Here is a 15,357-nt window from a genome sequence, read left to right on the forward strand (position 1 = left end):
TTCCAAAATTTACGTCTAGAAAAAAAAAAGAGTATGTCCTCTTATTCCTTGTTTCTATCAGGGTTTTAAGCGGCAAACAACAGAATCTACCTTGGCTGTCTTAAGTGGGAAAAGAATTAATTAAAGTCTAGTAGGGAGCTCACAGAAGCTCCAAGAAGGTTTGAGAACCAGGCTTGGATGCTAAGCAGTCAGGAACAATGTCCAATTACTCTGCAGGAACCACTATAGTTCAACACCCCTGCTGCCACCAGTTGGCACCTCCACCATGACCTGCACAGATGCTGCCCAGCTCACGCTGGTAACACTCAGGAATGGATGCCAGAAACTGATAGTGATGCTCCCAAAGAACCCAACGCTACTGTTGCCATGCTTGCCAGACGAGAAGTTCTACAAGCCTCCTTTCTCCCATTACTCGCTGCTGAAACAAAGTCACATTCAAGTGCATCCGATTGGTGGAATTCAGGCCATACACACCTGTGGGACCTGGGAAAGCTAGTTTTTCGCTTCAGCCTGGGGAAGTGGAACTCATAAGACAGGACATTTTCCAAATACTAGAAGAATGTTCAAACAGTGCTGGGCAACCAGAAATGCCCTAAATGAAAAATGTCCACAATAACCCCTAAAAGAGAGATTTCTTTCTGTTAATGAGCACTTCCACTTCCTCTATTTTACAGTTGCAACAATATTCAAAAAACCAACTGACTGCAGAAGTGATGATACATACCAAGTATTGCAGAGTGTGCTACTTCATGGAGGACTATGATACTGATGTTACCAAGTCCAAACTCGTTCTGCTTGCTGCATGACAGGCCAATAAATCAGGAGACGAGGTGTTGGGGCTAGGAATAATGACTTTATTTGGAAAGCCAGCCAGCCAAGAAGATGGAGAACAAATGTCCTAAAGAGCCATCTTCCCCAAGTTAGAATTTAAGCTCTTTTTATACTAAAAAAGGGAGGAGGTGTGGTTGGTTGTTGCAAGCTTCTTGGTGTCAGAATCCTTTGTTCTTGCAGCTGTCCACATAGGTCAGGTCATGGCATTCCTGCAACCCTCCAATAAGACAAATGTTATTTTCTATTCTGCAATTTTTTAATCTTTATATGAATGGGAAAGTGTTATACTCTTAAAGATCAGAAACTTGAGAATGGGCTATCCTATATATTTCAGGCTATCGGCAACATTCTTTTAGAAAAGGTGCAGAGCCAGCATGATTAAGCACCAAAAACAGAGCACAGGGTTAGAGACAAAGGGACAGATCTGATACGGAGTCAGATCTGTTCTTCCCTACTACACTGATACCAGAATAATGCAGTTACCCCTTATTTCACCATATTCCAAATTCAGAGGGACTTCAGCTGTAATCCTCACTTTAACACAATAATGGTATAAATGTGCATGGAAAATATTTTGCAGAAATCATTCACCTGCACCAAAACTCAACCATTTTATAACTACAAAAATATTGTTTCTTGAGAATCAGAATACTCTCAGTCTTTGGTAGGTAGGGTAGTCTGAGCATTTGAATTCCGAAGAATAATTGTGCCTTTTACAGCTATTCTCATATTTACAAAATAGTATAATAACATTCACTTTCAATATGATTACTTCTATTCCTTTATATAATGCAAAGATTTCCTCTTGTCTGCCACGATACATATTTATTTCTCTCTGTGTACATGTTGACAGTGCAAATAATGACTTCTTTTTTTTTTTTTCACTTTTTCCTGTCAGCGGCTGTCCTATAAATCATGCAAGTCTTGGAATCTCTGATTAAATACAGAAAATTGAGCTCATTTAACCCTTTTATGGGATATCATTTTCAAATGTTTTCTTCGTAGAATCACTGCATTGTTTTTCCTCACACACTTGCCTTGGTGGCGAGGCAGGCGTGGGTCACACTGCCATCTGGTGTGGCTGGGACAAACTTCCTTCCATTCCGTAGAAGCTACCAGGGAAGGGACGCCATTGCTGAGTCACGCCTCAGGCTGAACTTGGCTCTGGAGGACTTTGCAGGCCTACATAAAATGAGGGGAGAGGTTTGCATCAAGAGCAAACACAAAAATCATTTTATAGAGGAGGGGAAAACCGTAAGTATTGAGCATTTTAATTCAGCAAATGTTTCTTAGGGCTCACTGCAGGTAAGGTCTGTGCTTGGTCCCACACGTGGCACAAACATGAGGAAGGCACAAACCCCGTCCCAGAGGATTTAGCAATTTACAACAGCATGCAATACACGCTGAGTACACAAAGTGCACAGGCTAAAGGGATCACAAGAAATGATACAAAACAAAAACAGACTTTTAGGGGCACGGTATTTGGAACAGGCCTTGAAGAAGCTTGGGAGTTTATAGGCTGAGACAGGAAACCGAGGAGGAAGAGGAGAAACACACACTAAAAACAGTAAAATGATAAATTGAAACCTCTTTTAATTTACTCTTTTTCAAAAAAAAGAGTCTTATTTTTATCTTGCCACTTGTAGAAGAGAAACCTCTACAAAATTTTATTTGCCAAAGCATAGAACAGAAAATTTATAGTTTTCATAGTCACTTGTGATTAGAGTTTTATTATTAGAAGGGTGAAAGATATTTAACTAGAAACACTGATAAATTTTGCTTTCTCTGAAAAGTAATTTCTAAATGATAGTGTTGGACAATACTTCCATTGTTTTCTTCTAATCTCTTTTGCCTAAAAATGAATAAATGAATAAGTAAAAGGTAAAAATTCCTCCATATAGATCAAAGACAAGCTTATTTATATATTCACTGACCATAAATTAATTAACGGTTGTTAAAGCTTTTTAAAAAGTGCTTGGTAACCTATGTGACGACGTAGGAATTCATATCAACTTCATCCTCTCATTTAGTCTGACGGTAAAATTAATACTTTTATTCTGTATGTGTTTCTTTCAACATCTTCAACTGTAATTTCATCTATTTGAACTATAGTCTAGACAGAGCTATCATGGTATTTTGCAATTTTGAATTTAAATTTTGATTTCATAGAAAAGCATGTTCTTAGCATTTTTTAAAGAATTTTGTAAGTGTTCAGTGTCAGAGAAACAAATCGGTAACTTTTGAATTTTCATTAGAATAGTCTTCAAATACATGTCCTCTAATCTTGAGAAAATAATGATTTATGTAGGTTGAATAATAACCACAACAAAATGCTTTTTAAATATAAAATTCTATGAATCCAAAACTTTGAAAAAAAACTTTCCTTTTTTTATATGAACAGAATCATACATATATACATATATTAAAGGTATATGATAGAGCTTGCTTTATGTGATACTAGGATTATATATCTTACATATGTTAGATAAAAATGAGGAGGATTGCAAAATCTTTTTTTTTTTTTTTACTTTTTTTGTTATTGATTTCTTTTTCTTAATGGAGGTACTGGGAATTGAAACCAGGCATACACTCCACCACTCCCCACAAAATCTCATTTTTTAAATGTTGTTTTTCTTAAGTGTGTTTCTAAAATATAAATAATCTTTGATTGATTTGGTTTTATCTCTCTTCTTTCTTCCTATTAAAAAGAATCCTATAGAATAAATAACATTCTAAAAACTAATTCCGTACTTAAGAGATAAATATTCAATACAGTGTTGTAATATGTAATAACAGTTAATATTGCATCACAATTCCCCACATACTATCAAACCAAATTTTTATTGTGAATGTATTCTTCTTGTCCCATGGTTTAATTATACAGAATTTTGTAACAACTAATAGAAAAATATATGTGAAATGGCCTAACACATAGTTTGATACATAAAAAGTACTCAAGTACTTTTTGGGTTGAGTACCCCAAAATGCAAAGATCTGCCCTCTCTCCCTGAGTGATCTGTTATCAATATGGCCTTTCACTATTTTGTAGGAAGAAGCTTGGCTCAAACTTATTTACCTGAGATTCACACATGTGGGAGTCTGATTGGAGGGGCTGTGAGGTACATAAGCAATAGTAGCAGAGTTAAAATTTAGCGGGAATATGTACTCCAGTCAAGTATGTGTATTCTACCTCTCTGGACTCATAGAATCCTCACAAGAACGTTTGAAGGTAAGTGATGCCATTGCCCCATTTCGCACCTTAGACAACTGAGACACACAGAGGTTAAGTAACTTGCCCAAGGTCACACAGCTAGTAAGGGAAGAGCTTGGGTTCAAACCCAGGCAAATTGTCCCTGGGGTCTGTGAGTTTAACAACCATTCTATAATAACAAGAGTCTGCTTCTAGAAAAGTCTTTAAAGGAGTGCTAAAGGAGTCCTGGCACAGATAGACTTGCCAAGGACAAAGGGCCAGAGTGAAAAGAGAGGAGGCGTTTGGAGTGTTACTCCTACTGCACTCTGTGAGTGACTTGCATCAGGGTTCTGGGAAATGGAGCCTAAAATAGAACAGATTTAGGGAGCTGAGAATTAATTAGGGTAATGTTAGCTGCTGTACAAATAAGTCTCAAATTTTCAGTAACTTATCACAATAGAAATGCATTCCTTTAATTGTGGTAAACTATACATAACATGCAATTTACTGTTTTATCACTTTAAAGTATACAGAAAATGTATTTCTCACTTACAGAAGAGTCCAAGGTGCGTGTCCTGGTTCCTTCCATCCTATATTCTGACATTCCCTGAGGTCTTAGAGCCAGTGGGAGGGGGAAGAAAGCACAGATAGGAGGCACACCTACTTCTTAAACTCCTTGGCCTGGAAATGATACACATCAGGTCTGTTCGCATTGCAGGGAACTAGTTCCGTATACGACTCCAGAGAATGCAAAGGTGGAGTGAGAGCCTTGGAAAGGTTTTTAAACGCCTGCACATCTACTTCCTGGCATTAATTCTACATAACAGAATTCTGGGAGGCAGCTAGCCATCTCTGCCAAAGGCTCCTTCACTAAATTCTCTCCAGTCTCTGGCAACTCCAAGAAGCACTGTGTTAGAACCCAGGTAAAAAGCACAAGACAAAGGACATAAAGGAATCCTTCCCAGTTTAGCAGGAAATCTATTGTGCCATGAAGTCTTTAACACATCAGTGCCACCACCAATGTCTTCATCAACAGGCAGGACACTAGCAACGCTGCCAGCAAAAGGGGCCAAGGTGCCTGCAGAGACATCAGCATCTTTGACTTGGGTTGTCTCACCCCTGACGGAGCAGGACAGCCAGCAGCAGTGCCTTTGGCAGGGGACCGAGAGAGCAGAGCCCTGGAGAGCTCTGGGCGTGGAAGGTGAAGTTTCGCTGGGCACCAGCAGTGTCTCTGGGGGAATCTGAGGTGTCAGCAGTGGGTCATGTGAGGATGGAGGTTGGGGGCTGTGGGAAAAATCCAGAGCAAGAAAGGAAGAAATCAGCAAGCCCTTCGTGGTACCTGAGAGGATGCTCTTTGTGACTGTATGTGAGCTAGCTCCTATGACGCACAGAAACCAGTTAAGATTAAGGCTTTGTTGTGAAGTTGGTGGGGGCCAAACAAAAGAATATTATAGCGATCTGGGCTTCACTCCAAGGCTGGGGTGGGCTTGAAACTGAAATTCTGAAAAACCATTTCCCTGAGAGAGAGATCAACATGGGAGTGATGAGATAGGACTTGGGAGACATCTGAACTTATCTGGGAGCCAAAGCTGTGGAACTCCGTTCCCGGGAGCCACCTCACAACTTCAATCACGGCAGCTTTGAGTCAGGGAACAGAGGTCTCCTAAAAGCTACTAGAGGGAAAAGCTGTGACACAAACTGGCTTTCAGGATCATACACTTGCCATGAAGAGGATGAGCTAAGACCTGGTGCTACTTAGAAGAGGAGGTAAGACGCTGAGCTTCAGCGGGGGTTGGGGGGGTGGGGGGGTGGGATCTGCTGGGGGCGGGACCTGCTGCAGGCAACTGGAAAGAGCAGGGGGAGCTGGGATGAAGAGAGAAAGAGACTTCCAAGACCCAGAGCCACAGAGCTTTCCAGGGTGGACAGTTGTCAGAACAAAGCTCCACGGTCTTCACTCTGGAAAAGTGTCTTTGGGGCTTAGGAAGGAAATGGACTTCAGCCTCCAGAGGACCAGATATGAACCTGGAGTGCCTAGGGCAAAGCCAGAGGACTGTCTGTGACAGAGTGGAGAAGGCAGAAGCTTACAGCCAGAGAGTATGGCGCTCACAACCAGGGGTCAGACTGGACTGACCAAGGACAGAATGTGGCCCCAAGACCAGCAGCACCAGTTCCACCTGGAAACCTGTTTGAAATACAAATTCTCAGGCCCCAACCCTAGCCTACTTAATCAGAAAACCTGAGAGCAGAGCTTAGCAACCTGTGTTTTAATAAACCATTCAGGTGATTTTGATGCAGACTAGGGGATCTAAGGGACCCAAAAGATGGGAGGGAAGGGAGCTATATAGTGGAGATTAGTACCACAGGTTTTAAGATAGACTCCAAATAATAAGCTATATGATGGAACCTATGATCTGGGAAGCCTTGTTTCCTTTTACTTGTCCTCCCACAGATTCTGAAATGAGAGACATATTAAGACATATACACAAGCTGTATATAGTGAGACTAGTATTTCAACTCACAAAGCATCTTGTGCGAGATTGGTAGGCATAGATGCTTACAAAGACTAGGAGCATGGCAGCCTCAGGTAGTATCTTAGAGCAGAAAACACAGATCTGCTTGACACTAATCCTGCCATGGCCTCTCCTCTCCTGCCATCCCCCATCAATTCCCTAGACATTCAATACATTTTCATGTAGCCTCCTCTGAATAACAGTGCATTCTCACTCCCACCGTATCATCCATTATCTTTTTTATCAGCATTTGGTATAAACACACAATAAAATCTTTCTTATTCAGTGTTATTTCTTCTCTTTATTAAATCTACCAGCATGGCAACAGTATTGCTTTCTACTTTTTTTTTTTTTTTTTTTTTTTTTTTGCTTGTGAACATTTCAGCCTTACTATGGACTCACAATGGAGCTGACCTTGGAGCTACCACATCTTCATTTTTCGGTAGAAAAATGCATTTCAATTTCTGAACAATAAATTTACAATTGAACTTTGGATCATAATCACAGATAGGGGGTAGCATGACCCTCACACACCAGCTGGAACAAAAAATGTCTATTCAAAGGGTACCATCAAGGAGATGAAACAAAGTCTACCACAACAGGGCTCAAATCTGCTTTGAAATGCTGGATCTAACTTCTCTTCTCTTCCCTCCATTAAAAAACAAATAAATAAAGAGGGAGGGAAAAAAGGAAGGAAGGCAGGAGAGACATAGGGAAGAAGGAAACAGTCATAATTTAGAATTGCATAGATTCTCATCACTGAGCTGAATTACCCTCATCTGCAAACCTACCCTCATCTGCAAACCTACCCTAACAACCCAAGAAGACCACATCTGTATGGTACTCAAAACGTCAGTGGGATTCAGTAATACTGTTCTCTGATAAACTAATTAATCTGCCTCTCACAGCAAGGCATACATTGTTTTATCAAGAGAAAGAAATGCTAAGGCCAAGGCAGCTTTTATATAGCTAGAGGATGCTAACGGAGAGGTTCAAGGGCATGTCTTTTATAATTAGGAGGAACAGACGGCTGATGATGAGGGCTAGGAAATGAACTCCCTTCTGCCAGAAAAGGACCAGGGAATGCTGTGTTGCAAAATGCAACTGTGGATTCCAGGGAATCAAAATATTCTGAACAAGCCCTTACTGCACTACAAATACCCGCCCCTGCATAGCGCTGCCAGGATACTTCGTCTGCAGACAACTGCGCCCACGATGCCCACCCCCACCCCCGTCTTTGCCTTACACAGTCTTTCTCCCTCTGTTCTCCCTCAGTTAAATGTGTTCAGTGAATCCATCTTTTTGACTCTCAGTGTGTGGAGGGATGTAGATAGAACGTGTAGCCCAGCTAGAGAAGTTCTGTGTGGGAACATGCATTGTGAGCTACTGGTCCCAAAGTAATCTACCATGTTCTTTACACACCTTCCTGCTGAAACTCAGATTCCACCATCAAGTCATTTTTCTGATTTAGAAAAACTGGAGCATTGTTTCCAGAAGGCCAGTAGTCACAGTTCACAGAGAATAGAGCTCCCTGGAAGCTCATACCTCTCTCATCTGTGGAGGTTAAATTACAACGTCAGCCACTTGTAATTTGGAGAAACAAAGTCCAGCCTGAGAGGCTGTGACAAAGGCAGGTACATTTAAATTGAGGGGTAGGTAGATGAAAAAGAAGGCAGGGAAAACCTGTGAGTCCAGCAGTCTCATGGAAAAACACCCATGGGGTCAGCTGTAATGTATCAAGACTTTAGGGCACATCATGGCAGACTCACCCAGATACAGCCCTGGAAAGGGCTCTAATCTTGGAATCTCTCCCCATCTCCGCTTCTACTCCTTTTCTCTGGGTTTCCCTTCATATACCATCTTTTCTCTCTCTCCAGAGTCACAACTCAAAGAAAGCAAACACAGTTCTCTCTGGATCTAATTTACTCCTCCGTGAAATAAAAGTAATAGACCAGACTACAGTTGCCACCCTAGGATAAAGAGCCACTCAAGATATCCAGGCGGAGGAATGCTCCCTTTTAGTCCTAGCTAAACAAATAACAGGGTGAGGAGACAGAAGGCTTTTCAGATGAGCCAAAGATGTCCTGGAAAATAAATAGGTTTCAAATAAGTCCCCTAACCCAGGCCTAGCAAAAATAACGTGGGTTCCAGCTCTTTCCACCAATAATAACCCAGAGATTCTCCCAACAGTTACCTAGCGTCATCTTAGTTTCTTGCCTTCGTCTTGAAGAAGGTTAAACATCAGATCTGATGAATCTGAACCCAGGGTACTTGTAAAAATTTGCAAAGTGCTTTCACATACATTGCTTCCCAACAAATTCATATGTTCATCTGCATAGATCTAGCTATGATATAAGCTGGAGTGATGGCTATAACAGATTGCCCCCCAAAAAACAGTGACTTAAAGGAGAAAAAAAGAACAATCGGTTTGTTTTCTTATATTACAGAACTGACAGAATTCCACTCCACATGATCATTCAGCCCAGCACAGTGGGGAAGGAGAAGGCTTAGGGAAAGTATAACTAATGTCTTAAATCCCAGGAATCAGTACATTTCGCTTCCACTCATATTCCATCACCTCACTTTCCTGCAAAGTAGCCTGGGAAATATGGTCTAACTAGGCAGCCATGTGCCCAGCTTCAATGATTTTAGTATGGAAGAAGGAAATAGATTTTGATAGACAGACAGACAGACAGACAGACATAGGTTCAAGGTCAGATTTAGACTTAAATTTAGATTTGGTAGTTTATTTTCTCAGCTTTAAAGAGATGAGGCTTATAAAGGATACAAAGCTTCCCCAAAGTTGTATACCTAGTAGATGGTAAATCTGAAAACTCTAGCATAGGTCTTCTGAATTTAGGAGAGCTTTGAATACCATGCAATACCACAGAAGGTTTTGAGGAAGAAGTGATGTGATCCAACTTTTAAGAAGATGATTTATCAGCAGTGTGAAGAGTGAATCATAGGAAGAAGAAACGAAGACAGGCAACTAGAGAAACAGTCCAACTTTAACAATGGCTTAACCCAAAACAGTGGGGATTTAAAGAAAACAGATACTGGAGCAGAGGTTTAGAATTTAGGGCCCATGGAAAGGCATCCATATTGCCAAATTTAAGTCACTTCACTAGCATTTTCCTGAAGACTCTCCTGTTTTCCTCCCACTTCTCCAGCCCCTCCTTCTCAGTCTCATTTGCTGGCTCCTCCATTGCTACCCAACCTCTGAACATTAGAGGACTCCAGGGTTCAGTTCTGAACCTTCTTCTCTACTCACTTTACTCTCTCTCCCCTGGTTGTCTCATCTAGTTCCTGAACTTTCAATTGCATCTTAACAGTTATTTATTATCACAATAAATCTATGTAACAAACCACCCCAAAGCACAATGGCTTTAAGCAATCAACATTTATTTAGCTTGTGACTATGCAGGTTGGCTGGGTGGTCCTACCATCTTTTACTGGACTTGAAAGGGAGTAGGACCCTGTGCCCCCCTCCCAACGCTTCTTGTTTGTGGAGAATCTGAAGTCTCCCAGGCTTCCCTAAGTCTTAGAAGAGCAGGCTCAAGCAGTTGATTAGGACAAGCCTGCAGGCACTGGGGGATGGCGACAACTCTTACCACCTATCTCAACGATTAACTGAGATTACGCCCACATTCCCTTGAGAACTTCCAGGGCTGAACAGAATCTTTGGAGATGTTTTTTGGGGTTAAAGCAACTTTCCTTTTTGTTACCAAGGCTGTTGCCCCCAGGATCATACCCCTGCCTCTCCCTCGACTAGAAACCAATTACTCTCTCTTACCTAAGTCTCAGGAGGCAGATGCAGAGAAGAAACAAAAACTGGTCAGAACAGAGTACCCCTTTTCTGCTCTGGATGACCCAAAAATCATACCATGGCCTCCTGGTTCCTAAGAAAACTGGAAATTCCAACATGTGTTACTTGTCAGGAATCTCAACCCCTCCTAATCTTACCCTGTGGTGGGAAGATTTCCAGCACTCTCTACCTGGAAAATTGAACTCTCAAGGCCATACAGCATTTAAATCCATTTCTTTCTCCCTTGCCTGCCCTAAACCTGGCCACACAGGGGATTACAACCAATCAGGCCAGGTAGAGATCAGAAGTCTATTAGAACAGGCTGAAAGCATCAGAAAAAGGGAATGAAGAACTCGGCTGGCAAATGTCCAGCGTCTTGCCTTGGCTATTGCCCTCCTTAGGCCCTGCCATAATTATCCTGGCTTCTTGGGCCATTTTTAATTCAAGTACTCTTCTGCTTCATTTCAAATTGTCTCCAGCAGTTTCAAAATAAGATTCTGCTGCTACACAGATGAAAGCCTATCCCAGGAACAGATTACTGAGACTTAGAAAAGATAGAGACTTCTACTCTGGTACAGCAGGAAGAAGCTACAGAAGGGAGAGACCTCCATCCATTCTTCCCAAGAAGACTCTTGAGTATGAAGTCTCTCGGTGGGGAGCTGACGCAGGTGCTTAGGCAGGCTTACTGACCCCGGCCAATTAACAAGGGAAAGGAAGTACCCAGCTGATGAAAAGGGAGGATTCCTCTTCTCCACAGCCGGCTCCTTAAAATCCAAGGACACACCCCAGTATCTCTTGCTTTGTTCCAGCTGAAGTTTCTGCTAATTGCTTTTTGTTTCAAGGCTGAGCTCTGAGGGAGGAAGAAGCCTATAGCAGAAAATAATTAACACAACCACCAGAGTGAAGATAATGATGGCTGAGCCCTCTAACAAAAGACCCCTCAGCCCCACCTGGGCAGGAGCTGTCTCTACCAGACATCTTGGCTGATGGCTCCCAGCTTGAGGGCTTCCCTTCCCGCTAGAACACCTTTCTTTCCTTCTCCCTGCTTGAGTACTTTCCTTCCATTTTCCCTTCTGAGCAATAAAGTGGCCATTCACTTCGTCCCTATGCCTCTGTTGCATTGATTCTTGCACAGCCAGGGCAAAGACCACTTTGGTGGGCTTTCTAATTTAGGGGACTCTCCATCCGCTAACAGACTTATCTACCTTTCTGGGTGTCAGGCGGCTGTTGGCTGATTTAGGATGGTCCCAACAGGATGATCAGGCAACTCAGGTCTACTACACTGTCATCTTCCATCAGGCTAGTTGAGGCATGTTCTCATGATGGTAACAGGGCAAAAGCAGGCCAAGCCAAACAACAAGCATCCTTAAAGCCTCTGCCTCCATCAGGCTTGTTAATCCCATCTGCCATTAATGAGAAAGCATGGCAAAGGACACTGATACAGGGAGAGATGAATAACTGGAGCCATTTTTGGACTCCTCCACAATACCTATATACAAAGCCTCCTGGACTGATCTGGGTCCTGACCTCTTTTCTGAGTTCTAGAAATGTTTGTCCAATAGCCTAGTAGACAGTCACTTGGGTATCTCCAGGCATTCTAAAAAGCATATTTAAAATTGAACTTTTGATCTTCTCCTTTTAAAACCTGTTCTCATCCAGTGTTCTCTTTCTTAGTAAATGATGCTGCCATTCACGAAGTTGCTCGAGTCACAAACCTGAAACTGGAGACTTCTTGACACGTCTCTCCTTCATCTCAAATACAATCCATCAAGTCCCATCAATTCTACCTCCAAAATATATCTCAAACTTGTCATTTTCTGTCCACCTCCCTTGCCACCCTTCCATTCCAAATTGTTTTCATCTCTCTAATGGACATCAAAAAATATCCCACTGGACTCTAAATAAAATCTCAAACCCTTAACATAGTCAGAGCCTCACCTCCATCTGCAGCCTCATCCCATGTCACTCTGCCCCTCCTTCACTAAGATTCCTAGCTTGTATTCATTATCCAGATACAGTAAGTGTTTTCTTACCTCAAGGCCTTGGCCACTGTATTGGCTTCTGAGGGATGCCATGATAAATTACTACAAGTTCTAGAGGCCAAAAATCCAAAAACAAAGTGTCAGCTGGGCCATGCTCTCTCTGAAAGCTCTAGAGGAAGATCTTTCCTTTGTCTTTTGTTGGTTGCTGGCAAGCCATAGCTTATAGTCATACCACTCCAATCTCTGACCCCTTTCTGCTGTATCTCCTTTTGTGTCTAAATTTCCCTCTCTTATAAGGACACTAGTTACTGGATTAGGGCCCACCTTAATCCAATATGACCTCATTTTAATTTGATTATATTTGCAAAGACCCCATTTCCAAATAAGGTCACATTCATAGGTACTAGTGTTTAGGACTTGAACCTTTTTTTTGGAGGACACCATTCAACCCATAACAGCCATGCTAATCCCACAGAACACACTGAGTGATAAGAACAAGGAGTCTGAGGCCCAGACTGCCTCAATGTGAATACCAGTTTTGCTCTTATTAGCTGTGTGTGCCTAGACAAGCCACTTAACCTCTCTGGGTTTCAGTTTTCATATCTATAAAATCAAGATGGAAATAGAGTCCACGTCACAGAGATAATCTGAAAATTAAATGAGTTAATTTGTACAATGCCCAGAATACAGAAAGCATTATATGTATGTTTATTAGATAAAGTGAGTTCTTTACATGCTCATCCTTCAGGTCTCAACTTAAATGCACTTTATCACACAGGCATTTCCTGATTTCTCCTCACTTCAAGCAAAATTCATAATTATTTATTCATTTGTGTGGAGTTTTTGTTGTTGTTAATGTGTTGTCTGTTTTCTCCTATTAGACTAAGTTCCATGAGAGCAAAGTGTGTCTGTTTTGTTCACCACTCTATTCCTAGCACCAATGAAATGCTTTGAATATGATAACTGTTAGTTAAATATTTGTTGAATGAATAAATAATTATGCAGGGCTCAAGCTGGTAATTTCAATTTTCATGGGTTTCTGGGGCCTTTAGTCTCCTTCTGTCTCCTCCCTGTCTCTCTCTCTCTCTCTCTCTTTTGCTCTCTCTCTAGGAATCTTGGAAAAAGAATCCTTTCTAAATTCATGACATCCAGAAACTTTTGTTCTCTTTCTCCATGTAGCTTCACAGAAGAATGGAGATGGCTTACCCAACAGTTTTCTATGAAAATCTGTCCCTCAAAGGGACAGAGAAGAGAAATATGGACCCAAGTACAGGAGTGTACAGGGATAGTGAATCAGAAACAATTACAGTGTAAGGGGGCACCACTACATGGCAATTCAATTAAAAAACAGGTTTTTGAATCAGGTATAAATTTGTTATCTATCAGTAGGAATTATAATAAGCATGGAAAAGATTGGGGAGGGGGACAAGCATAGCTTATGCCAAAGAAACTGCTGGTGCTCTTGTTACTACATTGCTTGTATAAATAGAAGTCTGGCTCTGTCAATAGGGAAGTAGATGAGACCTAGGTTATGCTATTTCTAGCTACAGAAAAAGAAACGGATACTTCATTCGCCAGGTAACATAGGGAGCCTGAAAACTCACCCGAAACTTGTTCTCCAGATTGGGGGGCTCCTTTTGCCAGCCGGATCCTAGCATACCTCTCGCCGTTTTACCAATATCAGCTGAAAGACTAGTTTTTTGATGTTTATGTGATAGGTATTTCAGGTAGAGTAAGTCATTTAACCTCCCTACAACCCTTTATGTGGTAGCATTACTTACCCACAGTGACAATGAGTAGGTGGTACGGCCAGGATATACTTATGATATTTCTAAGGTCCACATTCACTTAGCCAGAAGGGCTTGCCTTGCAGTCTGACATGTTTGAAGTCATTATTAAAACCCAGTCCAGCCGCTTCTTGACGCGTGGTCCGCAGAACCCTGCAGCAGAACCACTGTTGGTCTCTGTGAAAAATTCAGATTCCCTGGCCCTGCCCAAGACCGAAGCGGGGTGTGGGGTGGGTGACGGGGTAGTGATTCTGTTGCAGGGCACCTGTGGATGCAGGTAATTCATATACATGAGGACCACACGCACAGGCTATGAGTATCATCGAAAGACAACAGCATACCGCCCTGGCTGACACCAGCGCTCCTGGGAAGTCTCCAACCAGTTCGTTCGCAGAGCCGCCTCGTACCCCGCAGCAGCAGAACGGAACTGGGCAAGCGCTCCGGAACGCTGGGCGGGGTTCCCTGAGACTCCGCCCTTCCTTCAGGGGGCGGGGCTCTCCCTAAGTAACTTAATTCCGGCTTCTCCCCTCCGCGGTCCAGAGCCCCGCCCCCGGCTCGCGGACCAATCAGACGGCAGGTTGCTGAAGCTCGGGGCCAATGCCTGGAGCGGTCCTTATTTCCTCCCTGCAGTTTGAAACTGTCAGGTTGCTGCTAGGGAAGGCGCCGGACTCGCTGTTGTTTCCGTGGCGAAGCGGCGAGAAGACGCGGAGGGAGGAATCCGCGTTTGCCGAGAGCCGAGGCGGTGGGTAGCGGCGCCCCGGGCGAGCCTGCGTCGAGGCGCTGGAGTGGGGTTAAAGTGCCTTGGCCTGGATTGCCTCTCCCGGGCATCGTAGAGGCCGGGCTAGGGGCCTCTTCCCGAGACGCGAGCCCTTCTGCTGGGATGCGGGACGGCAGGGGCGAGAGGTTTTCCCTTCCACGGCGTCGGGAAAGAGAGGGCAGGAGTGAGGGGTGCCTGAGTATAGCGGTGTTGTTGCCATAGGTTCGAGTCATTTAAAACGTAGTGGGCGAAATAACCATATCTGACTCCTTATTGTTTTTAAGTGAGAATTTAACACAGGGGTGAGTAAGAGAAAGTGATTAAAGAGAACTTACAGTCCTTTGCTGGCACGCAGCTGCTCCCCTTCTGCCTGTATTCCCTGACGTGGGGAGGGGCTGGTGCACCCCCTCTCCTTGCCTCCAGCTAGGGCTGGTCAAGGGCGCAGGGACGTCACCCTCCTGCTAGCTCGCACGTTAATTCACTCTTCCTCTGCCC

At 42.9% G+C, this 15,357-nt stretch overlaps 1 protein-coding gene and 1 long non-coding RNA gene across 5 annotated transcripts in view; one reads left to right on the plus strand and one right to left on the minus strand.

Annotated features, from left to right (window-relative positions):
• Nucleotides 1–1,641: 1,641 nt before the first annotated feature.
• On the minus strand, nucleotides 1,642–14,519 carry LOC140695649 (uncharacterized). Its single transcript, XR_012071379.1, has 2 exons — nucleotides 14,447–14,519; nucleotides 1,642–2,013 (listed from the first exon to the last, which is right to left on the minus strand). It is a non-coding gene; the product is annotated as an uncharacterized lncRNA (long non-coding RNA).
• A 218-nt stretch (nucleotides 14,520–14,737) lies between these two features.
• Nucleotides 14,738–15,357, plus strand: part of POC5 (POC5 centriolar protein) — a 31,908-nt gene continuing 31,288 nt past the window's right edge. For all 4 annotated transcript variants that reach the window (XM_072958525.1, XM_015245602.3, XM_006197588.4 and 1 more), the window contains exon 1: nucleotides 14,738–14,847. The gene's annotated coding sequence lies outside the window, so the exon portion shown is untranslated. The remainder of the gene's footprint in view (nucleotides 14,848–15,357) is intronic.

Source organism: Vicugna pacos, chromosome 3 (assembly GCF_048564905.1).
Source record: "Vicugna pacos chromosome 3, VicPac4, whole genome shotgun sequence".
NCBI lineage: Eukaryota > Metazoa > Chordata > Mammalia > Artiodactyla > Camelidae > Vicugna > Vicugna pacos.